The sequence below is a fragment of the Saccostrea cucullata genome, unplaced genomic scaffold, assembly GCF_032062105.1.
Source record: "Saccostrea cucullata isolate Sc308-1 unplaced genomic scaffold, CSIRO_AGI_Scuc_v1 ctg950, whole genome shotgun sequence".
NCBI classification, from domain to species: Eukaryota; Metazoa; Mollusca; class Bivalvia; order Ostreida; family Ostreidae; genus Saccostrea; species Saccostrea cuccullata.
This window is the reverse complement of record NW_026940462.1, coordinates 52,915-79,169: the sequence shown is the minus strand read 5'-3', so window position 1 is coordinate 79,169 and position 26,255 is coordinate 52,915. Positions and strand designations below refer to the sequence as shown.

The 26,255-nt window shown below is 31.1% G+C and overlaps 1 long non-coding RNA gene across 1 annotated transcript; it reads left to right on the top strand.

The window, feature by feature from the left end:
* The first annotated feature begins 1,053 nt into the window (after positions 1-1,053).
* Positions 1,054-4,618, top strand: LOC134255438 (uncharacterized). The gene is made up of 3 exons (XR_009989545.1): positions 1,054-1,394; positions 1,916-1,985; positions 4,478-4,618. It is a non-coding gene; the product is annotated as an uncharacterized LOC134255438 (long non-coding RNA).
* Positions 4,619-26,255: the final 21,637 nt, after the last annotated feature.

The following is a 26,255-nucleotide window of genomic DNA, read 5'->3' as shown; positions in this document are numbered from 1 at the left end:
ATCGGTTTTTATTTATTTCTGTTTGTATATAAAACCCCAAAACGATGCATGTGATAAATATTTTATGCTGTTAATTTCTAGTTTTATTTTATTTAATTTTTAAAACTTTTTAATACTATACGTGCCATTGAGATGTTTTTGTGTGCAACATATCCTCTAAACGTCTGATCTTGATTTTAAACTGTTACCACGGCCCTTGTTCATTACCCTGTAAATGAGCCCGGCTTTCAGTACTTCTGAGTACTTTGATTTAGGTTAGGGTTAAGCTTAGTTTTTTGAAAGATAAAAAACAAATAAAATCTTTCCATGACTAAAGTATGATTTTTTTCAAAGTGCGTTAAGTGTTTCCATGGTAATATATATTGATGTAGACTCATAACGCACTTTGAAAAATTTTTTCAAAGTGCGTTGAGTTGGTCCCAAATTTAACGCACTTAAAAATTTTTTTTTCAAAGTGCGTTGATTTTGTTCCAATTTTAACGCACTTTGAAAAAATTGTTCAAAGTGCGTAATTTTTTCAAAGTGCGTTGCCACAATGCCATATAGTGGGATCCATTTCTGATCAAATCCGATATATCATCAGTATATATGTAGCGGTGATAGCTCAGTAAGTAGGGCTACCTGGTCAGTGCGCTCGAAGCGAAATCTTTTTGGTTCGAGCCTGGCATGGGGTTTCAGTTTCATTTTTTTGTACAGATGTATTAAAATTTTGAACTAGATAAATTTTGGTTTCCGAGCGAAATTAATTCAAATCTTCTATTCTAGAATGTACATGCACGCGTATCGTGCATCTAATCATTAAATATATTTCCGGTGTTTACTTTTTGTGAAACATTACTATGTTATAGTACCCCCTAGCATTAACGGACATTAATATTACAATCTCACAAGGTCTTTCAAACTAAATGAAAAAAAAAACAACTATGGACGTGTTTGTCAAATCTGCATGACCAGCTATGTTCAGCCAACCAAATCTTGGACATTTAAACCATAAAAGTTTCGTACAAATGATTCATATGATTTCTTTCGTTTGAGGAACGAAATAGACAGAAATCAATTTCTACTCGGTGTGATAATAAATTACTTTTTCGGAATTACAAGGTTTTCATTCGAATACCTGGTGTATATCACGTGGTTCTTTAGAACCGGTCTCGTTAGCAAGGCTATATAAGAGGTGAATAGTGGTTTAAATACCAGTTTAGGACGACACGTAGAGCACGATAAAGTTTAAATCTCAGATACAGAACGAAGTGGCGTAGGGCGTGGTTCATCGACATGTTTAGCCATTGTAGATGATATGAAATCACAGAAAATAGAGTTGGAGAGAGATTTGACAGTGTGGAAAGCGAGGTCATCAAAGAAAAGCCATCCTAGATCTTGTTTTTATAAGATAAGTATTCATTTGAGAATACAATTGATCAGTTTTTGAATAAGTAATACATGTAAATAAGTAATAACAAGGTTTGTAATAGAGAGAATTTGAAAACAAATACATGATTGTATTAGATGATGAGATTCGTTAATTCTAGTCAGTATATGATAATAGAAGTTATTTCCAGAAATAGATAATTTGTTTTGTATAAAGATAGATTTGTTAAAGGAAGAAAACTGGCGTTTCTGAAAAGCAAAACAAATACGTTACGTTAATTTATTTTTCAATTAAAACAAGTGTAGAATTTATAAGATATTATATTTGCACTTATATCCAATTAAATATATTTGTTTATCATTTTAAAACGTAATAAATGCATCAGCATTATATCAAGGGTATTTCCTGAGTATAGAAAATATCGATCAATTAAAATTGTTTGAATTTTTCAATTTCAGTTGCTTGCCATTTTGTCAAATGTGCTACTAAAATGAAAAGTTTTAGATATGTTGAAGAGAAAAGAGTATATTCTTATGTTTCAGGTAGTTACATGTTGGGGTTGGTATCACGATGAGTATAATGAAGAAGGTGATTTTAAGATCTCCAGAGAAGTACGGTAGATTTTTTCTTTGCGTTTTTTGCAAATTAAAAGTTAAATTTCATGCGGACTCCATCACAATGGAAAAGAGAAGCATTTCATATTCTGATTTGTGAGTATAAAAATTCGTTTTTCGATTTATTTTAGTAGATCATTCAATCATGAATCCTTATAGTAGAGTATGGGGCATAGATAATTTTTGTTTGGTATCTATTAACCAAGTATATGTATTAATGACATATAAATTTTATAGAAGAAAACGAGTTTTACTTGTCTTATGATTAATGCTGGACATGTACGGCTTTGTGAAAGAGAATTAAAGGTTTAGAATATTTGCATTTTGATTTACATTGTAGTTAAACTAAGGTCTCATTTGAATTATCTACTTAAAATTGAAATTTATCAATTGAGTATTAATTTTAAAAAAAAAAAAAAAAGAAGAAGAAGAAGATTAAGATGGTATAAAATATTTATAGGAATGATAATTCTGCAGTATTTGCAGTGTTTTTAATTGGCTTGATTGAGTTTTCTAGAAAAAGAGATCTAAGTATTTAGTTTCAATTCTAAAAAGTTTTGATAACAGAAACTGAGTTTTGTCGGTATGATTTCGAGTAAAAAGGAAATTTTGTCAATGAATTCTAATTTTAAAAATGATTCACTAAAATTGAATTAAATCTTTTCTGAATATTAATTTCATGGGCTGTTTTGCACAATATTCGTGTTTGGTAGTGTTTGGAAGATTTGAATTTTGATAACGTTGATATATTTCACTTTATAATGAAATGATATAAGGAATGTTTATTAATTGGCAACAATTTTTGGAGTATTTACTTTTATTGAATTTAGTTTTCACTGGAAAGCGATTTTTATAATACTGTAGCTATTTAAAAGCTGTTATTTTTTAATTTAAAACAAAAATAGAATTTGAAGGGAATTCCAACTCTAACCTAGCTTAGCATAAAATATTTTATGGATGTTAATCATAACGCATCTAGCGTGTTTGGTTTTTGGCGGGATTGATTCCAGTAGACAATGAGAAGTACAAAATAGTCTAATGAAAATTAATATTTCTGTTTGAAATAATATTGAGTTGGGTTTGAATTTGAATAACTTTGGCACAATTTAGCATATCATGCTTTTATGAATGTTTTCCAACCATGTATATGGTATTGTCATTTGGCAATCTATTAAAGATTGTTTTCATTATACTGCTGATACTATGAAATAGAAATTGATTGGATTCGAATGCTTTGCACATTTTATCATAATATGATAATATATTATAGATGTTTATCCAACTACATTTGTGGTGTTGCCATTTGGCGAGTTGGTTAAAGTAGAAAGTGGGTTCTTTATCATACGAGTTTGAATTTATGGATGTTTGTCCAACCACATATGTGATGAAGTCATTTAGTAAGACTGGTTTCTGTAGAAAGTGTTTTTTGGTATATATTAAAGTAAAAGTTTATAATTTTCATGAAATCAAAGAAAAATTTGATTCGAACTTGAAGTATTTGATAAATTTTTCACATAGTATGAATTTATGGATGTTTTTTGAACCGTATTGTGGTGATGCCATTTGGCGAGTTGGTTAAAGTAGAAAGTATTTCTACATATAAAGTACAGTAAAAGTGCGAGTTGGTTAAAGTAGAAAGTATTTCTACATATAAAGTACAGTAAAAGTTGATAATTCTGATGAAAATAAAGTGAAATTTAATTGGAATTTAAACTTTTTGATAAATTATATCATAAAATGAATGTATGGATTTGTATCCAACCACATTTGTGGTAATGCCATTTGGCGAGATTTGTTTGTGTAGAATGTATTTCTACAGAAGTAGTAAAAGTAAAGGTTGATAATTTTGATGAAAATAAAGTAAATTTTGATTTGAATTTGAACTTTTGATAAATTATATCATAAAATGAATGTATGGAATTGTATCCAACCACATTTGTGGTAATGCCATTTGGCGAGATTTGTTTGTGTAGAATGTATTTCTACATAAGTAGTAAAAGTAAAGGTTGATAATTCTGATGAAAATAAAGTAAAATTTTATTGGAATTTGAACTTTTGATAAATTATATCATAAAATGATTTTATGGATGTTTATCCAACCACATTTGTTTTGATGCCATTTGGTGAGATTGTTTTCAGTAGGAAGTATTTCTACAAATAGTAAAGTAAATGTTGATTATTCTGATGAAAATAAGGTTATCATAACTTGATTATCAAATGGATGTTTATACAAACACATTCATGTTTTTCTTAATTAGAAAAAAAAAAAAAAATGATTAGTGCAATTCATAAATTTTGAACTTAATGGTGGAATTTTGATTCATTTTATCATTTAATGATAGTATGCATGTTTTGCTAGCCACAATGATGATGACTTTGATTTTTTATATAGATTAAGAGAGAGAGAAAAAGAGATCCTATACATATTTACTAAAATATCAGTTACAAGATATATGTATCTATCAGTTTTCTAACATCAAATTTGTTCTTCCAGGTATTATTGGTTATATTCTTCTTACGTTTAATTCAAGCACCATGAGGTATTAATCGGTGTACCAATAATGACAGAGTTTCAAAGAGGCACATATCCAAGGAATTGAGATGGGATTCAAGATGTTTCACAGGAATGTGTATTTTGTGCTATTTTGATTTTGGATGATGAATATACTTCTATGTATAACTGTGTCGATTTGATTTGATATATTTGAAGTCTTCTTCCCTGGGACTTCACGATAAATCGTATGGTATGCGTTGAGTTTCACTTGAAACTATACTCAAAATTCAAGTGCAGCAAGCATTTATCGATGTATGGATAGGATGTGTGCATAACATCAAGACTTTTACAATCAGACTCACATGGTGAATTGCGTTATGGATTTTCAAAAGACGGCGGTGTATTTTTATTTTTTAGGATGGATATACATGTATTGATATTTTCCCGCGTTTCGCTAGTATAGTGAGAAAATGTTGTATTAATGACAAGATATTTATACGCATGTTGTGTGGATTGGTCAGAGAGTGACCAATAGAAATTGATTTTGAGGTGTAGTAGAGAACTGTTTTTTTTTTAAGGTTGGTCACTTCTAGCCGCCGACTTAAGCGAGCTACAGCTAAATTTTTTAAATTTATGTATAAAGGGTATAAGTGAAGAAATTTATATACATATATTTGATTTTTTTTAGGGTTTTATTGGTAGGTTGTGAGGTCCGTCGCAACATTTTTTGCATCCAGCGGCACTTGGCAACGGACACAGGTTTCTAGAGTTTTTTAAAAATTATTTTTATCTCTAGTTTTTCCTGGCCGGCCCTGATGCTTTTCATGTTTATCACAAAGAATATTTTAGAATTATAATAGATGCAGCAGTTTTGGGGGATTCATACACAATGTCCTGTGTTCTATATATGTATATTGATGTACTGTTTATAAAATACAGCGTCCAGCGCACGCACCGCTGGCTGTCATGCATAGAATGTTGTTGTTTGTTTGTATAAAAGTAATGGAGTGAATACATGTATTTTTTTGGTGATTATTTAATTGTTTTCAAAACATTTTATTGGAAAATTTCTGTAAAATTTGATGTATATATTGTTTGAAATATTGAATGACTTATGATTTATATGAATTTTGTTGGATTGAATTTAAAATCAATGATTTTATACTTTCATTTTCCCGTTCTTTGTATTTAGAGCTACTGCGTGTCGTTGCTATGTCCAAATGGTGTGTTTGTTGTTTATTGTACTTTCATTTGAAAGTCATGAATGGATTTAGAGTAGACATATGATTTCTTTCGTTTGAGGAACGAATTAGACAGAAATCAATTTCTAATCAGTGTGATAATAAATTACTTTTTCGGAATTACAAGGTTTTCATTCGAATACCTGGTGTATATCACGTGGTTCTTTAGAACCGGTCTCGTTAGCAAGGCTATATAAGAGGTGAATAGTGGTTTAAATACCAGTTTAGGACGACACGTAGAGCACGATAAAGTTTAAAATTTTATCATGATTTATTCAATCCAACATAAACTTGTATATACAAATTGATTTTCATATTTTGCATATGTTATGTACACTGCAAAAATAAAGCTACTGCGTGTCGTTGCTATGTCCAAATGGTGTGTTTGTTGTTTATTGTACTTTCATTTGAAAGTAATGAATGGATTTAGAGTAGAACTGCAGATCACACGCCAAATGCGCCCATTTTCTTTATTTATGTCCGTCAGTAATAATCTATGGTGCTCATTCCGTTTGCATTGAAAAAAAAAGTAATATTGTCATTACAACCCCTTTCCTTTCTATCATTATATGCAGCAATGCGTAATCCTGTTGTTTATATATATTAATATTATGGTATTTTAATAAATGAATTGAATAATTTTTAAAATTGTTTCAATGGTTTATATACAAAAATAATAATACGTCGAATTGGTAACGCATGGTAAACCGTGCCTGAAATGCTTTGCAGTCAATTCTTAATTAAAGAGAGAGAGAGAGATCGATCTATACTTGTAAGTGTATTTATAAGATTTTTTTAGAAGAAATTAATGAAAAAAAAACAACAACTAATAATAGAACAATAGGAATATTTATAAAAAATCATAAAATAGGATTGAACGAATTCTTGAGAATATAGTGTAGTTCTTATAATATTTAATCATCCGCGTTTTTAAAAAATGTCTTTGCTTGTGTTTCTTCTCTTAAATATATCAAGAGTTGTCGTTAATTAATATAGAAATTTTTTCATCCAATGAAATACCGCGGCGTAGTAGAGCTTGAAATTGGCGGGATTTTTTTTATCTATGTCTAGGATCATAAATACGTCCAGGTAAGTATTAAATCGTAGTTTAGTTTAATTAAATTCTTTCAGCTAATTGAATTCTTTTTATTGTTTTCAATGTCATTCACGTTAATCTATGATACTTTATGCAGGTTCTTTGGTTTATAAATTACTATACATGTAGCTAGGTGTGCTTTTTTTCTCTTTTTACTTTCGTTTTGTTTTTAAGTGTACCGGTAGAGCATGCGGTATACTTGCATGTTTTTAAAACTTTTTCCAAATCTGTACTATCTTGACTCGCTACTCTCATTGTAAAATTAAAGACAAACTTGTACAAAAGGGATTTTGATTGGCTTAAAATATGTCTACCGAAAAAATATCGTAGTGTTTTTATAAAAAATGAGACGTAAACAAAATTTACTTATTCACAACAATATTCATACATTGGAAGTGAATATTAAACACCTATCATTTAATGGTATCCACTCGGTGAGTTTTGACGCTGACATTTACGGAGATAAAAGAAAAAAAATAGGCATATCATATTCGATTGTGTAGACAAATTATTGTAGAAGACAAAAGTAGCAAACAGTTTTCGATTGTTTTTCCTCTGAAGGTGTAAATGAGCGCGATTCTGGAGAGGCGGTTACTCCGTATACAATATTCGTAGTTGGATATCATGCTATAATGATTTGAGATGTCAACTGAATCCTTTTTGTTTACATCATCTAACTTTTTTATGAAAATTTTATTTTGATTGGTGCTACTCATTAAGAGGAGCACGCCCAGGAATATTGCATGAAATTCGCCAGGGGTCCAACCGCAACCTGCATGTTGACTTAGTACCCGGCCCTGGCATTGCGAGGATGACCTTCATAGTATGTGCAAATACCTTGAAATTCTAATCCATCCTTAGCATTGTAAGTTACTCGTGAGGAAAAAAACGGTTTTCGGTCCGCAACGCTCCCCATTATGGGGAGCGTTGCGGACCGAAAACCCTTGGCTAGCGAAGATGTATACTAAAGGTTCATTGATACTCTGATAAGAGAGATAACTCTCAATGACAAAACTGTATAATATTCTTTATAGGTTTGCCAAATTGAAGTATCTTTTTTTGTCCAATTTTGCCCTGCAAGCTATGCCATAATCGTTTGTTTTTTACTTAATATAAAATACATTTCAATTGGAAAATTATTAATGTTCAAGCAACATTTTATATGATTGAGTAGAGGGTTTATAAACCTTAAATGCATTAATTGGTTAAAAGGAAAAGAAAATCTGCTAGATCTTTAATAAACTTTCTTTGTTTCAGTGCACAGATAAATATGCCACCAAGAAAAAGGAAATCAAATGAAGGTTTATTCTTCAAATATTTGATAGTTTTTGTTTTGTTTTGTTTTTTGTTGTTGTTGCATATTTGATAAACATAGTATTAGTGCATGCACACAGAAATTGAACCAAAATAATCATATCATATTAGAATGAAATAACCTTTACGAAAGCAAGCTACAAGTATTTTATAACTGTTGAATGGAATTTTAATACTTGCAAATGTTTAATTGACAAAGGTGCGGATACCCCATCCCAAGGGAACTCTTCTGAAGAAAAATCCGAAGGTGTGTGTTCATTTATATCAAATTAACAAATAATTATCTATACGAGGGGTTATCAAAAAGTTCGTGGACTAGCATCATAAAATTAAAACTGCTTTAGGCACATCAATGAATTTTAAAATATCTAGTTAGCATCATCTTTTCTATTTATAGAATAAACCGCAAAACTTACATTTTATTTTTTAATAAATTAGTAATGTTTTTGAAAGCAATGGTATGTCCAGGCGGCAAGACCTCGAACACGACGTTTTTTCGACTTAAGTGTAGCTGAGAAAAACTCGTTTGATATGATCATTTGACATCCAAAAATCCCGTTAATTCAGGTATGTGTCTGGACACAATTGTTTCATAAAATGTAAAATTTTCACTTCATTCTGGAAGTTCTATGAAATTTTATCGTAAATTTTACACGGAAAGACCAAACAAATGTCGGAGGCCTTAAAATGACGTCAAAAGGGGGGAGGGGTCCGTTTCCAACATTCTATAAAGTTTGCCCCTGAAAAAACTGGTATAAACCTAAAATATGTTGAAACTGGCAACAGAGAAATAATATGTATTCCGAGTACTTGTATTTTTATGTCAAAAAGATTCAGAGAGAAAAAGGATACTAAGTTAATGTCAACTTGCAGTCAAGGTGTGAAAAATCAATCACGTCAAAAAAATGACGTTGATCATGTGTTGTAGATATTGAACTCCCAAAAGCAAAATATGCCTGCACAATCAAGCGAGGATCTCTCCCAATGTATTAATCCATTTGGAATATTATATTCATTGAAGGCCACTGTTCATGACATTGTAAAGTCATATAAACAAGACGGGTTTAAGTCCGTACTCAGCTCCAGGGATTCTCATCAAAAAGGTGTACATGAGGTAGAAGAAGCGGACATTGAAAAACAATGACGTTGTAGGACGTCATGAGAATAAACGACGACAGCGCCGGGTGATCATAGAATGTCGTTTTCATTTTATAATAATTTGGCAAATAATGAACGTATCAGGCTAAAATTTTCAACATTTTTTTTATTTTTTGTTGTTTTATGTTCCATATAAATTTTGAAAGCACAGACTACATAGTACTAATTTTATAGCCTCAGTCCACGAACTTTTTGATAACCTCTCGTAAATAACCAAAAACAATTATCAATAATGAAACAATCATTTTATTCGAGAAAAGGCGGTAAAGATTTTTGTTAAGTTGTTGTTTTCTGTTTTTTGTGTTTTACTTAGAATTATTTTATTTCATTATTTTAGTAAATTTCCTAATGCTCTTTATGTAATTTAACATTGATTGCTTTGTTAAAACTATTGTTCCTATTTGATTGAGGATTGTTTTATATCTAGATGACGCTGAAGAAGAACGCCCTAAATCCCCTTCACCTCCTAAACGTTCAAAACGTAGGTAATATTTTGGCAAAAAACGATATTGGTCTGCTTGATCTATTCCTTGATAATTTGGATAAGCATAAGACTGTGGGAAATTGCAGTTTTATTTTTATTATTATTACATCTATTAGTAATTCACTGTTAAAAAAGCACATATCGTATTTCTTTTGGAGCTTGATGAGGGTATATTTGAAATGGGAAGCATTTAGAATAATCACCTTTTAATGTTTGCAAACAAATATGTTATTTTTTTCTCCTGTTTTCGTAGGATTCATGTATAAAAGGTAACGATATATAGGATCAGTTTTTCGAGTTTATGTTAATAAAATGCTGCATATACCGATGTTGTTACTGTTGTAGAGTAGGATTTCCCCATAGCCAGCTCCATAGCCATGGACCCCACCCAGAAATCGTTCTCTGGAGTAGGTCTTCCCCCAAGGGCAAATCTCACACCAGAGTCACATTTCCCCCTCTTTCTTTCTCAGAGTAGATTTCACTCTTCTTATAGAGTCAGTAAACCACAGCCGCAATATTTCTGTAAAAAAAAAATCAACGACAAACTGATTTTTAAATAGTAAACGTGTGTTTTTTCTACTTATGTAGTAAAAATTGTCTAAGCATAAATTTAAAATCACGGGGCGTCAGACCAAATATTTTTTTTTTTAATGCATATGTAAATATCCTCAGATTCGATCTTTTAATGGCAAATATTAGCTCAAACTCCCCATTCGTTAAAAAAATAACATTATACAGATTATTCTTAAAAAATTTGAAAGGTCGTAATTCCGTAAAAAAAAAAAAATAAAAAAAAAAAACATTGAAGCGGAATAAAAATGCAAATTCTATTTTCAACTCATTCAGATACATCCAGTACCAGAAAAATCAGCTCAATATCTCGAACACAGAGAAAAATAGTGCGAAAAACCATTTGGGATAGACAGAGGGACAGCGAGACAGCTAGACGAACGGACAGATTAAGACTAAACCTATAGACCCCCTTTTTTCCATTGATTTATTTGATCTAAATACATGTATTGTTTGACAGTTGCTGAGAAAAATGAGATTGACAAATTTTCATATTCATTCTTCGTACATGTATGTTCAATACATCTGGTCACCATTGTAAAGAAAGGACTCTTGAAACATTGTACTACCCATCTCTCCCTTCAAAACACAAGTAGAGCAATTATATTTTATGGAGGGGGGGGGGGGTAATTGACTCCTTCTCAAGAGCCAGTTTTCCAGGGAAGAAATTTTACTCTATATGGCAATTTTTCTGGGGGAAATTCTTCTGTAGAGCCACCTTTTCGGGGGGGTGGGTATATTTTAGAGGGGAAAGCCTACTTTACAAGACCGTTAAAATTTTCGATGTAAATTCTTTGGATCAGTTTTATGTTCAATTGTTAAAAGTAGCTGGACCAAATAAACTTCGAAATACATGTAAGAACATATTGCCCAGTTTAAGGTTCTCGTCATCGTTAAAAACACTTGTTGTCACCTTTGCAATTTTACAGCAACGGTGAAGAAGAAAGAAGTCGAAAAAGGTTGTCATTTTATTTACTAAATAAAATAAAAGAATTTCTCTCAAGTTAAGTGCTATTTTAACTATTTTAAAGAGAATAATTAAAAGTCATTATGATTCTTTTTGTAATGGTAATCAAATTATTAATAAATACATAAACCTGAATTTTTACCATATGCTATGACCACGATTGATTTTGGGTTGACTTAAAACGTACATGAAAGTATTATTTTAGAATTAAAATTAAAAGCACCGAATAAGTAAATATATTTACACGAGCCCTAGAAAACACGATATTGGCCTGTTCTTTTTTTTTTTTTATATTTTAGATAGGCATCTATCATCATCTATATTATAGGAAATTTCAGTTTTAGTATTTCATAGAAAACACTATTCACTGTAAACTAAAAACAAAAACAAAAAACTAGACGTACTGTTAGGAATGAGGTGGGGGTATCAACTAGTCAGCTCATTGCTCACAGTACCTCTAGTTTGGATATTAAACACTTGTTGTTATTTTTGCCATTTTTCAGCAATGGTAAAGAAAGAAGAAGACAAACAAGGTTTTCATTTCATTTACTTTGGGAATATCTGACTAGTCTTTTTGGTTTTACAATGTGTTTAATCAATTTGCTCACATGTAAATTTGCATAATCGCAGAAGGCTAGGTTAGCTGTTCGTTCAATAGAGGTAGATCTCTAAATCCTAGCTGTTAGATTAGCCGTTACAATATTGGACACATCCCTGGTAAACAATTTCCTCTTTATTATGTATCATTAATTTACAACTAACAAATTGTTCAGTAAATATGAATAAAGAGTTGTATATTTAGTCACCATAAAGATTAAGTATTGTTTATTATGTATTTAGTTATCGGTATGTCCGTCTGCCTGTACGTCCGTCCGTCTGTCACGCTTAGGAGTAACCATGCATAACTCCTCTTATACCGCTGAATGAAATTTGATGAGACTTTCACAGAACATTTTTTATATTATGCCATTGCGCATTTATTGAAACTTCGAATTTTTGGACGGGTTTGATTGAGAACTTTCAGAAATTTTAATTTGCAGGTATTTGATGTATCAATAACTTCGAGATGAAATAAGATCTTTATTATATTTTTGTGTGAAATGTCATTCCAATATATAAGTAGTGATTACAGAAAATTTGAGAAAATATCAACTTTACATCTATGTCTATGCACCTTTTAGCAAAAATGAAGCCTGTAGAATACTGTTTAAGAAATCTCTACTCAGTAAAACGTTAAATCAAACTTCGCAGATCAAATTCCTGGGCCTAGGTTTATTGTTAAATTAATTTTATTTATATTATTTTGTAGACAAGGGTCAAACTGTTCCAACTACAGACAGAAAAACATCCCATGAAAGAGGTAAAATCAAGTAGCATAACAATAACAGATTTTAATGTTAATTCTCACACTAAACATTTTTAAATATCAGCAATGATAATGCATGTGTCACCTGCTCTTTTAACCCTTTCACAAGAAAAAGAGGATAAACCAAACGGTGAAATAATAGGTCTTTGATTCGCTTGCTATTTTTTTTTTATATTTATTTACTTGATGTGAGACTTATTTCATCATCAAAGAAATATGGAAAAGGTCAAATTCAGTAGCTTCAGCAAATTTATTTTTTGAATTCTATCATTAAATATTTTTAAAAATTGTAACATATATTGTTACGATGCGTTAATCAATTTTCTTTCAACGTTTATTTATTAATTTAATATAGGTTTACAATCGTGTAACTTCACACAAATTTGCTTGGCAAGAAAAAATATTGAGTATGAAACATTCTAAACAAAAATAAAAACCTGTGGTCTTCAGAAAATATCTGCTTAATTTGAACAGAAATAAAAATGATACATGTAGCTTCGTATATTTTAAATTTATTAAAAGCATTTCTTTTTTTCAAATTTACATTATTCCGATTCATGCATAAGTGTTAATATAAGGAATCACTGTATAGTTTGTTGGTTATGTCATGGACATACTCAATAAACTACCCAGCGATTCCTTTAATATATAAGGATCTTGAAGAGGGTTGTATTAAACATAGACACATAGGTTAAGGTTTAGACTTTTAATTTGTTTCTATGTTTATTTATTTTATAGTTACGATGCAAGAAGGTCTTATGTCACCAGCAAAGACATCTCCTAGAAGAGGTAAAATCCAGTAGGATCAACTAATTTTTTTTTTTTGCAAACTAGCATTGAAATATTTGACAATATTACGTTGCGCAAGATACTGGTGATACTTAACCTTACGTTTATAACGTCACAATAACGTAAAATAATGCACAAATGCAACGTAATATTTTTGCAGTGTAATTTTTTGATTAAGTTTTATTTATTCTTCCACCAAACGTTCCTGTGTAACATTTAAAAAAATAAATGTATTTATACGATTAAAAAAGATCTAATTACAATATTGTCTACATGATACGACAAATTTTGGGCCCAGGAAGGTATTTCAAAACACAAAAATCTACATAGTTCGAAATATTTGACGTTTTTCGGTGTTTTTAACCTTATTGATATTTTACGTGCATGCCAGGAAAACCTATAACATAAAAATGTCTATAACATAAAAAATATTTACCTAATTTGTTTACTTAAATCTCGTTTTATCTTATTTTGGGAAAATTCTATTTTTTTTAAAATAAGACTTCTATAGGTGTATTCTAAGTTGATGTTGTTTGTAGCTCCGCTAGCTTACACATTTGTCATATTAGACGAGAAGACGTGCGCAGATCAAGCGGGGGACCATGGCCAGATCATTCCCTCCCCTCCCCGATTCACACAATTAATTTATATAACAAAGAAAGCAAAATGACCGTAGAGCTCCTCTAGAAAACAAGCTTAGTACACCAAATAAAATGGTAAGGAAAGTCCTATATATGACGGAAAGTTATTTATTTTTGCCCTTATACATGTACCCCCTCTTCTTCAACAAAGTTTTGTTTTTATTAATGCACATATAGAAAATGAGTAACTTTAAAAAAATCTCGCGTACTTTTATTGTCCAGGAATTCTGAAAGATTAAATGAGACTCTATAAAAAGACCACGGATTTCTGTTTCAGTAAGTTTTCCAACAAAGTATATTTATAACACGTACCGCCACAATTACGGGTAAACTATTCTTTCAGAAATAAGTGCCCGAAAAAAGATATGTACCATTTTTGTATTGTTTTTTTTCTCAAACAATAACATTAAAAATCGCGCAAAAAATTGTGAAATATTTATAAATGCTTGAAGTTTTTATTTATAGTGCTGTTAACTTTAAATTTTCCTGTATGCTCATTATTTTCATTTTTGCGTTTGACGATTTTACATTCACCTATACGTCTCAGTACAAGTAAAATCCCAATGGTTACTTTTAAGATGAAATCAAGAAAAACATGTTAATTTTGTCTTCAGAAACATACATGTAATTATTGTTTGAAATCAAGTCTTGCGTATTTTGATCGATTAACCCCTCGCAATGGTGTATGTTAGAGTGTGTTTGTTAGTTAAGTCGTGCGAAACTCAAGTGAAGTAATTTGCATCGGGATCAATGACGAGTGCTACATATTCTCTTTACAAGGGGATGCTCTGCTTGCTGTTCTTGTGACATTTTTGCTCGTTAGGGACTTCAGTCACAAAATAAACCAAACCCTCCAAATAAGTGATGTCAAATTGGAGGATTTTTAGCTACTGTTTACTAGTTTAATTACTAGTACTCTCCGATCGAGTGCACAGTTATTCAGGTGAATTTTACACCTCTCGACCACAGGTGGTAAAAAAAGGGATGCCCTGCATGTATACGAAACAAGTGCCTGTGTTCTCTTAATTCCTGTATCAACCTTCCCAGTGAGACATGTTAAATGATACTCTCTGTTTTACTTCATTATTTAACCTTTTATCTTCCTTGCATGCAGACTTATCCTATTTCTATATGTATCTAGTCTTTTATATTCATTGTACAGATAAACAGTATGTTTAAAACAAACATACTACTAAAAATGAACCTTATTTTCAATCATTAACGCACATCCTCTATATACTTTTTTAGAATAGCTCGAATGTGGGCAGTTTATATGTGCTAAAAAAAAAAACAAGTAAAAGCGAGTTTGATGACCATTCCAGTTTACATATTTGAACTTTATTGCAATAAAATATACGAATTTGAAAACGGCTTCTCTATCGTAATATGTCATAAAGATTATGATTTCTAATCAGGTACTTAAAGAGGAAATTATTAATTTATATCTAACAACAATAACAACAACAACAACAAATAAATAAAAATAAAACGTACACATCCACGGGCAATTATTTAAAGACATTAATTACATGAACTGCAAAAGCTAATCAATACATACGTAATTTTTTTAAAGCTAGATCTAGGCTTAAGGTATTTAAAGTAAAATGACGTTTTGGGTTTCATTGATAAAATATATAATTTATTTTCTATTTCTGTCTTTAGTAAAAGTGGAAATTTTATCGAGACGCAAATTTAAAGAGGCATACATTTTTAGCGAATAGTAATTTTAGCGATTTTTTAAGTGCTCACTAAAGAAGTTACGGGGGGAAAGCACGCAATAAGATTGTTGGCGATATTCAAATTTAGCGATCTCAACACCCTCGTAAATTATGCCAAAATTAAATCGCTAAAAATTCTTTTTATACGGGTATACCGAGTATAGTGGTTTGACTTGTCGATACTCAAGCCATTCAGCGGTTAGCCGATTGTTGACAACAATATACTGAATCATTTCTCGTAAGTATGTGAGCTCGAGGAAAGTATGGGGTTTCCAAGTCTTTTCTATACAAAAATTTGGATATATCAGTGAGGGGGAGGTTTGATTGTACTGCAATAAAAATTGCAGGAAGTGAGAGCTGTCTAAATTGAAAAAATTAAATATACCGCGGTTTCAAATTATTATTGAATGAAAAGAGGGGGTTAGTCCTATCTGTTTGATGATTGATAACAAAAGACACGATAAAAATGTCCGGAGAAGAAATTATATATGGGGTTAAAATAATTATTTTAATTTATATAAATACAGAAGCGCAAAGTATATCTATTCGAAATTTCCAAAAATATGACAGTAGTTTGATTTAAACATTGAATGTACAAGCTTTCTGACAAGCAAGTACAGATAAACTGTTCAAAACACTCGACTATCACTCAACAAATAACCGGTTTTTAGAATTCTAGGTTATTCGAGTATACAAAAATATGTGAACTTTGATGCTAATTCTACCTCCTAAGAAATTAATTACTCCATGTAAAGAATGAGTATATATATACATGGTTTTTGTAGATTTTGGACAAACTGCAATTTAGCTTAACGTACACACTAATTAAAGCAGCGCCTATTTGAATTTTAAAAGACCCACACATTAAATATATTTGACTGTTTGTATATTAAATATCTGTATTTCTCATTTAGTTCTTATAAGTGCCCTTTCTATGTCAGAGTTTGACATTGTATATCAGGATACATGAAACTGTAATGTCTATACATAGTCAGTGGTACATGTACTTGTATTTTATGTCGTCGCTCGGTGTCAATTTTCGAACTCTATGGGTTGGCCTTATATATATCATGTCACTATGCTGGAATCCGATTTCAATTTAAAATGATTTTTCTCAGAAAAAGAATGTTAAAGACTTGGGTTAAATCTGTTTCATAATATTGTTTTAGAATTAACAAAGGTGAGCTAGGGGAGCAGGCATATTTTAACGAAAACTGAACATGTATTTTACGTCACGTCACGTTACGGCGCGTAAAACGGACTTGGGACAATTCTTTGGACATTAATATTCGCTTCCCTTGTAAAAGTTGATGCGGAATGACATTAAAATTTGTGTATAATCTAGAGTAAATTTAATGTATTTTTTGTAGATTATACTTTTTAAAATAGTCATGTTGGTATATTACTCGAAATTTTAAGATAAAATGACACAATTGCTACAAAGGCGCTATATTTTTATAAATGGGACATTTCACTGGACACAGAAAAAATCAGCCTGCTAAATGAATAGTGTCGGAATTATATCATACTGGTATTTGCTGTGTTCTGCGATACATGTACAATATAATTGTACCAGAAATAATCAACTAGCCTATGGGTTAGACTTGGTATTCATGACTTCTAGTTTCATTCCATCGAGATGTACAAAAATGGGACACCTAGGTGTACGGCATTTCCTGTGGTAATATATCAATTTCGTCCTTCCAACATTTAAATTACTTATGACATCCTTTTTGGATACAAATGATACAATCAGATACCAATTTTTATGGTATTAGGCAAAAGATTAAATATTTTAACAACCTTTTAATGAAGCGCATGGACATTTTATGTAACGCTGGGACATCAGAAAAATGACGACATCGCCGTATATCTAGCAATATTTTTACGGATAAAAACGTCTAAAATATATTTTAAGTATGATATTGTCATTATTCATATATTTTCCTTGCCATTGATATATAACACTTCATATCTTCTCGCAAAACCATCTCTGAACAACCATTCAAACGAATTTTCCAACGCTCTGTGTGAAAGTAACACCAGTATCGTGCGCGACGTCAGTATTAACCTTAATTGTTACAATGCATAAATTAATTTTCTTTATGTATTTACTTTGAAATAATATAGAAATGAAAGTATACATTTGAGCAATGATAAGGTTATAGAAATTTTAGCTCCAAGTGTTCAAAAGTTATGACCAAAGTAAAAGTTTGGAATTTTAGTGTAAAAGTGTGGTAAACTTCAAGGTTAAGGGTCATATTTGGTGGTACATGTAGCCGAAGACAAATCTTGTCACAAGGAATACACCTCTGAAATATGAAAGCCATAGTCCCACCGAGTCAAAAGTTATGGGAAAGGATAAAGTTTTTGCGGACGAAAGACAATCAGACAGACAGAAAGATGGAAGGACAAGCCAAAAACAAAATACCCTCAAAACTTTGTTAAAGGGGGCATAAAATGTAAAATAAAATAAAATTGTGATAAATTCATTGTGTTTTTTTTTATCGTTCGTTATGTAAAGGGGCGGCAAATCCTGTTCAACCCCATCAATATTCAACTAGAGTTACACAAAGTGGACAAGGTGAGTACTGAGTGAAAAATAATTGAAAAGAAATTTTATATTACGAGGCAGTGAAAGCAATAAAGATTATTTTTGTTCTAAAAATTTAAGTGTATTTTTTTTTCAATTTACTTAAAAATAAGACGTATGTCCATGTAAGAAAAATCCAACTAATATTTTGAATATTGAGCGAGCTGTATTACATTCAGGTGACTTTAATCGATAAAGGTTTATTGTTTTATTGCTTTTATTTTGTTTAGTAGACAAGGGTCAAACACTTTCTACAAGCACAACGAAATCTCCAGGAAGAGGTAAAATCAAGTAAAATAAACATAAAATAAAATCTGTTAAAAATTGCATTTACCTAGTAGTTTTATTATGCATTATATAATTTTTTTAACAAAGTTTTTAATTTTGAGTTTCAAGACAAAAGTAGAAATGAAAGTAATAATTACGCTTTTAAGGATACTATCATGATCACTTAAACATGTTTTAGACGTAAAGTTAGTAATGATAATGCACGTGTCACCTGCTTAATTAACCCTTTAACAAGAAAACGAGGATAAATCAAACGATGAAATAATAGCGGAAATTCACACACTTTTGCATGGTATAAAAATATTAAGTATGAAACATGCTTGCGAAAAATTGAAACTTGTGGTCATCAGAAATTATCTTTATGTAATGTTTATGTAGTGATCTGGCTAGGCTACCGCAATGGTCGAAATATTGCAAAACAATCTATATTGAGTGAGAACTGTCATTTATTAAATGACAATGAGTATGTAACACAAATAAAGTTAAAGGGGAGATCACCAGGATATTTCCTGAGTACAAAGAACAATAAATTTAGCAACGGTATCTCCCCTGTTGCAAACAATCTTTAATCAGAAAATATCTGCCTATCTGAAGCCTCGTATATTTGGTAGCCTTGTAGATTCTAAATTTATTAAAAAAACATTTTTTTTACTATTTACATAATGATTTTATTTCACGCATAATTGTTGATTAAAGAAATTGCTGTCTAGTTTGTTGGTTATGCCAGGGAAATACCCAATAAACTAGTCAGAAAAATTCTTAAAAATATAAAGATCTTTCAGAGGGTTGTATTATACACATGTACGAGGGATAATCAAAAAGTTCGTGGACTAGCTTCATAAAATTAAAACCGCTTTAGGCACATCAATGAATTTTAAAATATCTAGTAAGCAAAAACTTTTCTATCTAAAGAATAAATCATAAATTTTATTTTTTAATAAATTAGTAATGTTTTTGCATGCACTTGTATGTCCAGGCGGCTCAACCTCGAACACGACGTTTTTGCGACCTATGTGTAACTGTGAAAAACTCTTTTGATATGATCATTTGCCATCCAAAAATCCTGTTAATTCAGGTATGTGTCAGGGTACAATTGTTCCATAAAATATGAAATTTTCACTTCATTCTAGAAGTTCTTTGAAATTTTATCGTAAATTTTACACGGATTGTCCAAACAAATGAGGCCTTGGAAATGACATCAACAGGGGGTTGGGGTTTCCGTTTCCAACATTTTATAAAGAAGATGGGCGAACAAGGCGGGCAGAATGCCTATAATGTCAGAAATTAAGAAATCATATTAAATATGTTAATTGATTATTTAGATTAACTTATAATTATTGAAATTTTTGAAATTATGAGAAAAAAAACTTTTTTGAGAGCGAAAAAATCTCGTAACAAATGTCTTTCATAAAATTATTAGATGGTATTCGTGGGATTCGAACCCTAGCAATAAAAATCCGACGTATCAATAGCATACTGCTTTGAGACTAATGCGTTAACCACTATACTACACCGCTCATGTTGATTTAAGGCATTTAAATCATGTTTGTGATATGACCCGCTACTTAATGGACTTGAAGTATTTCTCGGAAAGATGTTAATGTTGTGTCATAAAAGTGTACTTTTAAGGTATCGTGGGTCTTCTCTCCATATTTTTGAAAACCGAAAAATGTGTATTTCATTGCACACTTTTAGGATTATCTTTCAAAAATATGGAGAGAAGACCCACCCATATTGAAAAATTTTGTTTAAGTATGAGAAAATGATCGTTTTTGTTCTTTTTAGTGTGCGTAAGCTTTTTCATAGGCAAATATTTTCAGTCCTTGTAAGATTTTTGTAAATTGTGGAGATTTTACATAAAGTATACTTTGATATTAGATGAGATATGACATAAAATTTGAATATATTTGAGATTAATTTTTTTCCCTTCTTATCAGTCGCGCTATAGGCATTCTGCTTGCCTTATACGCCCATCTTCTTTTGCCCCTGTTAAAACTAGTATACACCTAAAATATGTCGAAACTGGCTACATAGAAATAATATCCATCCAGAGTACTTGTCTTTTAATGTCAAAGTAGATTCAGAGAGTAAAGGGATACACACTTAATGTCAATTTGCAGTCAAGGTGTGAAAAATCAATCACGTCAAAAATGACGTTGATCATGTGTTGTAGATATTGAACTCTCAAAAGCAAAATGTGCCGCCACAATCAAGCGCGGATCTCTCTTACTGTATCAATCCATTTGGAATATTATATTCATTGAAGGCCACTGTTCATGACATTGTAAAGTAATATAAACAAGATGGGTTAAAGTCTTTATTCAGCTTCAGGGAATCTCATCAAAAAGGTGTATGAGATAGAAGAAGCGGACATTGAAAACACAATGACGTTATCGGACGTCATGAAAATAAACGACGACAGCGCCGGGTGATCATATAATGTCGTTTTCATTTTATAATAAATTGGCAAATAATGATCGAACGTATCAGGCTAAAATTTTCAACATTCCTTTATTTTGTGTTGTTTTATATTCCATATAAATTTTGAAAGCACAGACTACATAGTACTTATTTTATAGCCTCAGTCCGCGAACTTTTTGATAACCCCTCGTACACAGGTTAACGTTAAGACCTTTGATTTGCTTGCTAAATTTATTTAATTATTTAATTCATTTTTAGCTCTACTGGTCAGAGACCAGAAGAGCTTATGCGAAAGTAATGCGTCCGGCGTCCGTCCGTCTGTCTGTCTGTCTGTCTGTCTGTAATCAATTTTTCAAAATGCTACTTCTCCTACAGTTTTGGTCTGATTTCAATATAACTTGGCACACTACTGGAGTACACTAAGATACATAATTCTGTGTATCAGTATTAGATTTCGATGAGCGATGTTGCCGTGGTTACTATAAATAGAAATTTCTGTGAAATTCTTTCAAAATGCTACTCCTCCTACAGATTTGGTCTGATTTTAAAAGAACTTTGCACACAAGTAGACTACACTAAGATACATAATTCTGTGTATCAGTTTTTGATTCCGATGAACGGTGTTGCAGTGGTTACTAAAAAAAAATTCCTATGAAATTCTTTCAAAATGCCACGCCTCCTACAGTTTTGATCTCATTTCGATACTATCGAAGCTATCGGTTTTTGATTTTGATGAACGGTGTTGCCGTGGTTACTAAAAATAAAAAATTCTGTTAAATTATTTCAAAATGCTACGTCTCCTACAGTTTTGGTCTGATTTCAGTATAACTTGGCACACAAGTACACTACACTAAGATACATAATTCTTTATATCGGTTTTGATTTTGTTAGACGGTGTTGCTGTTGTTACTAAAAATAGAAATTTCTATGAAATTGTTTCAAAATGCTATTTCTAATACAGTTTTGGTCTGATTTCAATATAACTTGTCACACAAGTTGACTACACTAAGTTATATAATTCTCTTTATTGGTTTTTGATTTTGATGAACGATGTTGCCGTGGTTACTATAAATAGAAATTTCTTTGAAATTCTTTCAAAATGCTACGTCTCCTTCACTTTTGGTCTGATTTCAAATGAATATAACTTGGCACACAAGTAGACTACACTAAGATACACAATTCTATATATCGGTTTTTGACTTTGAGGAACATTATTGCCTTTGTTACTAAAAATAAAAATTTCTATGAAATTCTTTCAAATTCTACTCCAATTACAGTTTTAGTCTGATTATAATATAATGTGGCATGCAAGTAGACTACACTAAGAACATAAAGAGACTTAATCAAGGATCATTACACTATTCATTGCTGTTTCAATTCCCAACGGCTTAAGTACTCTTCTCTTCCTTTGCTATAACTACAAACCAGTAGAGCTTCAGTCTCGACAGAGACTTCTGGTTTAGAAAGGGAGGGGGACGATCTCACTTCCCCCCATCAAAGAAATCTCATGATAGAGGTTAAGTCCAGTAGCATCAACAATTTTAATGTTTGCACACTAGAATTAAGATATTTAAAAAAAAAATTAACCTATATTTTACTTTGCATAAATTAATTTTTTTATGTTTTTAAATGAAATGAAATATAAATTTCATAGAGAATGCAAACATAGGATGGCTTTTAAAGGAGAACTTTATTGAAAATATGCTTTAAAGTAATAATTTCGTAAATTCTATGGTCGATACAATGACCTTGTCAGCGAACACAATTTATCATTGAGACAAATGCTGACTGACGTTTTTCATACTAATTGTTGGTGCATTATTTATACACTGAATTAACGACGGATTTTCCCGTTATTTCCCGATCATGACAAGTAGCACACGGTGGGTGTGACCGGTCAGCAGGGCATGCTCACTTCTCCATGGCACCTGAACCCACCTTTGATTTTCGGAGGTCCGTGTTAAATTTGCTCTGCTCCTATTTTGTATTGTTTTATGGACTGATATTGAATACTGTTCGTTATCTCCATATGATAAAGCCTTTAGAAACTGTTATTAGAAACTTAATACAGTAAAACGTAGTTAAATCAAACTTCATCAAATTCAATTTGTCGGCAAGACTTGACAAACCATGTAGCCTAAAACTGCTTATAAAATTTTGAAACCTTTTGACCAAAAAAAAATATATGCCAAATTCACTTTCTGAAAAAAGTAAGATTTTATATTAGGAAAAAAAAGCAACTCTGATATATTCGTTTAATTTTTTATTGTTTGTAAGGTAAAGGGGCGGCAACACCTGTTCAATTTTCTCAATCTTCATCTAAAGTAACCCAAGGAGGTCAGGGTTAGTACTGGGTGAAAAAATGATCGAAGAGAAATTTAATTACATATCGTAAAAATTGAGTGTCTTGTTTACATTTACAAAAAAATAAGTAAGTAAATTCTAAATAATATTATTAAGAGAGTTTAAATATAAGGGTCCTTGAGAAAAATGTATTATATTTAGATAGCTTTTATAGGACTGATTTTATTGTTAAATTGTTTTTATTTTAATTATTTTTTAGACAAAGGTCACACAGTTCCAAGTACAATCCCAAAGACATCCCCTGGAAGAGGTAAACTAAAGTCGCATAAACATAAAATAAATTCTGCAAATTTTATTGGTTACACGATTGCATTTACCATGGAGTTATATTATGCGTCTAATATTTAAAAAAAAAGGTTTCAAAAAGTTTATCTGTTACATGATTGCTTTAACCCTAGAGTTTATTATGAGTATTTTTTAAAGTACATTGATAAATATAGGAAATATCTGAGAAAGTCATCTTCTCAAGTACCACTGGGGGAAGGGTGGGGTCACAATCGGTATTTCTACAGGGAATCTGTTTAAGAACATCAAGACTACAGTTACTCAGGTGAGTGATATGGCCCATGGGCCTCTTTCATTACTGGCTATCATTGTGTTTCTGAAAAATATAATTTTTCTTAGAGCCTCCTTTATTTCTTAATTTTTATTCCATTAAGAATGTTTCCAATATATCTTGCTTCCCCTCTTAAATTTGGTAAGACAAAGAAGAAAAATTACCAGTGTGACCATCAAGATTGAAAAGGAAGTAAATTACATTGAAATACTTATAGAAATGGAATTATAAATTTCATAGAGAATGCAAATATAGGATGGCTTTAAATAAATATGCTTTAAGCAATGATAAAGCCTATAGAAACTCTTATTAGAAACTTAATACAGTAAAACGTAATTAAAAACTTTATTATATTGAACCTCACCGAACAAATTCAATTCGTCGGCCAGACTTGAAAAAACATTAACTCTGAAACTGCGTATGAAATTTTTAAACCTTTTGACAGAAAAAAAATTGCTAAATTCACATTCTGAAAAAGGAAAGAGTTTTTAATTAGGAACAAGATATGTTTGAGAAGCACTGATGCCCCCGTATGGCAACATAACGAATGTTAAGCTTTCTCTAATGCTGATGAAATATGTTGGTACCTTAAGTACGGCCTTTTCAGAAGAAATACATATGTGAAATAAAAAACCCTAGCACCACTTGTTCAAGGGCTATGATCAAGGTTAAAATTTTTAAAAGAAGGACAAACTCTGGGTCAAGGTCAAAGGGTCAAGGTTGTTGGTTTCTAAAGAAAGGCCTTGTCTCAAAAATTAGATATGATAAGAATAAGCGCTGGCCTTTACTGTTCAAAAGTTATGGCCAAGGTTAAAGTTTGTAAAAAGAAGGTCAGACTCAAAGGTCAAGGTCAAAGTTGTTGATATCCATTGAAAGGACTTCTCACAAGGATTATATATTTGAAGTATGAAAGCCCTAGCCCTTTCCGTTAAAAAGTTATGACCAAGGTTAAATCCCCAAGGTCAAGGTCAGAATTCTTGGTTTCAAATAAAAGGACTTCCCAAAAAGAAGTGATATTTGAAAAATGAAATTCCTAGTATCTACCGTTTAAAAATTTAGGGCCAAAGAAAAAGTTAGCATTTTTTGTGTAAAAGTGGGTCTCACTCCAAGGTTAAGGACATAAGGTCAAGGTTTTTGGTATCAAATGAGAGGTCTTTTCACAGGAATTAAATATGTGAAGTAACCCTAGTACTATTACTAAATATGTGAAGTAACCCTTAAAAATTATGGTGGAAGTTGTATTTTTAAAGTAGGTCAAACTCCAAGTTCAAGGTCAAAGGGTCAAGGTTCTTGGTATCCAATGAAGCGTTTTCTCACAAGTAAAACATATGTGAAGTATGAAAGTCCTAGCGCTTTCTGTTCAAAAGTTATAGCTTAGGTTAAAGTTTTTCTTATAAATACAGAAATCACTAAGGTCAAGGTCAAAAGGATAAAGTTGTTGGTATCCAGTGAAAGATCTTTTCATAAAAAATACACGTCAAGTATTAATGCCCTGGTATCTACTGTTCAAAAGATATGGCCAATGTAAATGTTCAATATTTTTGTGTAAAAGTGGGTCAAACTCCAAAGTCAAGGTCAGAAGGTCAAATTTGGTGGTACCAAAAGAAAGGTCTTGTCACAATGAAAATACACATGTGAAATATGAGGGTCTTTGAGAGCATTGTTTTATATTTAGGTAACTTTTATAGTACTAGGTTTAATGTTAAATTGATTTTATTTTAATTATTTTGTAGACGAAGGTCGAACAGTTCCAACTACAATCGCAAAAACACCCTCTGGAAGAGGTAAACTCAAGTCGCATAAACATAAAATTAATTCTGCAAATTTATTGCTTTTACCATGGAGTTGTATTATGATATTTTAAAAAGAAGGTATTTATAACAGGTTATCTGTTAAATGATTGCTTTAAAGGTACTTGGACACAGATTTGAAGTTTATATTTTCTCATTTTTTCTGTATAACATCACGAATTGTATATTTTAATAGCATTTCACACAAAAATTAATTAAAAATCTTATTTCATTTAAAAGTTATTAAAACTTTAAATTTTTTGGCGGGTTTGATTGACACATCCTTGCACTTTCACAAATTTTAACTTTATTCTTGATCCTTAGGAAAAGTGGCAATTTTGATGTGTTTTAATGAGAAATATTAAAACTTTTATCAAGAAAAATAATTTTATTCAGAGTAGAAATGTTACAAAGCAAAACAC